We start from the raw sequence: 2,050 nt of genomic DNA, 5'->3' as shown, positions 1-2,050 counted from the left end.
ATGACTCTTCCTTTTTGATTCTGTAAACAGGGCAAGCCCAGGCATGTTTCTTGTAAAAGTGAACTTTACCCCCAAATTGTCAGGGCAGGGGTGGACCTAGAGGTAGACATGAAGACTTATGTAATCTTCCTCTTTAAAGTTAAACCTAGGGGTGACCTTTGCCCCCCAGATTTAGGCAGAGTTGTTTACTAGCCTATAGTAGGCTTGCTGGTTTAGAAATTACTACCTAAATTACCAGAGCTAATTTTACACCACGTGTATTTTATCTGCTGATAATGAACTTTTAAATCTAGTTTGTTTATGACTTTTTATGATAAAAGGACTGTGAAGAATAATCATGATATTTTTATTATTTCCAGTTTTTGATTATCATATATTATTGTATATCTCTTTACCAAATTTACTTAAGCATTTGATGTACTGTTTGTTGAACATGCCATAGGAAATACAGGTCTATCCTCCAAAACATTTGAGCACTTAATAAAACACTAACATGTATATGTGTTATTGAGTCTTCTGTCCAATTATGAAAAAAAATCTGATTTTTTTTTGGTTTCTAGTGCCATCATGTGGACAGAACTAAAATTGTTATTAGTAGAGCAGAAAAGGAAATAAACGTACTTTCAAATGGAGATAAATCTTTAATTAAAAGATATTTTCCTGTAGTTCTCTAGATTTAATGTAAAGCAGTATCCTAATATTATTTTTAGTGAAACTTGACACACATTGCAAATTTTATATGAAACTGTAAGTGATCAAAAAGAGCAAAGTAATTTTCCAGAAAAATTAGGAAAAGGAGGGTCTTTCCTCTACCAGTCATCAAGACTGTAAGTTATTAAGTTGCTCTATTAAGCTAGAGCAATGAAGAAACTTTGGTCCTCTCATAGGGATAAACTAACCAGTGAAATAGTCTAAAGAGCCTAGAAATAAAGGCACGTGTATATAGAATTGTATATGAGCCTAGAAGCAGATGCACATGTATATAGAACTGTGGTATATGAGCCTAGATATAGATGCATGTGTATGGAGAGTTGTGGTATATGGCAGAGGAAGCATGCTAGGCTAGTGAGGAAAGGAGACTATCCAATAAATGAAAGTAGAAAATTGACTTTTCCATATTAAAAAAAAAATGAAGTCTGTATCTTACACTGTATTAGTTTTCTAGGGCTGCCTTGACAGAATACCACAGTCTGAATGCTCAATTTACAGAAATTTACTTTCTCTCTCTGGAGGCTAGAAGTCCAGGATCAAGGTGTTCCTCCTGGGCCCTCTCTCTTTGACTTGCAGTTGGCTACCTTATCGTCTTGTCTTCATGTGATCATTCCTTTATGAGCAAGCATCCCTGGTGTCCCCTTGTAAGTCCAAATTTCCTGTTATAAGGCAACAGTCAGACTGGATTGTGCTGTGCTGTGCTTAGTCGCTCAGTTGTGTCTGACTCTTTGTGACCCCATGGACTGTAGCCCGCCAGGCTCCTCTGTCCACGGGGATCCTCCAGGCAAGAATACTGGAGTTGATTGCCCATGCCCTCCTCTAGGGGATCTTCCCAGCTCAGGGCCAGAACCTAGGTCTCCCTTGCAGGCAGATTCTTTACCTTCTGAGCCATCAGAGAAGCCCAAGAATACTGGAGTGGATAGCCTAGCCCTTCTACAGGGGAATTTAGGACCCACCCAAATGGCAACATTTAAGCTTAATCACCTCTTTAATGCCCTAACTCTAAATACAGTCACTTTCTGAGGTACTGGGGGGCTAGGGATTTGATACATGAATTTTGAGGGGAAACAATTTTTAGCCCATAACACATACAAGGTACAAAAAAAATCTACTTCAGATAGAATAAAGACTTAAAGATTAAGAACAAACCAAAATATCAGTAGGAAACAATAGGCAACCAATGTTCAGAGCATAGGGTGGGGAAAGTTTTTTTTTAATGAGATAGAGTTATAGAGTTGACATATAATACCCTGGTGGCTCAGTGGTAAAAAAAATTCACCTGCTAATGCAGGAGACATGGATTCAGTCCCTTAGTTGGGAAGATTCCCTGGAGAAAGAA

The sequence above is a fragment of the Capra hircus genome, chromosome 20 (assembly GCF_001704415.2).
Source record: "Capra hircus breed San Clemente chromosome 20, ASM170441v1, whole genome shotgun sequence".
Taxonomy (NCBI): domain Eukaryota; kingdom Metazoa; phylum Chordata; class Mammalia; order Artiodactyla; family Bovidae; genus Capra; species Capra hircus.
This window is presented reverse-complemented; position numbering follows the sequence as displayed.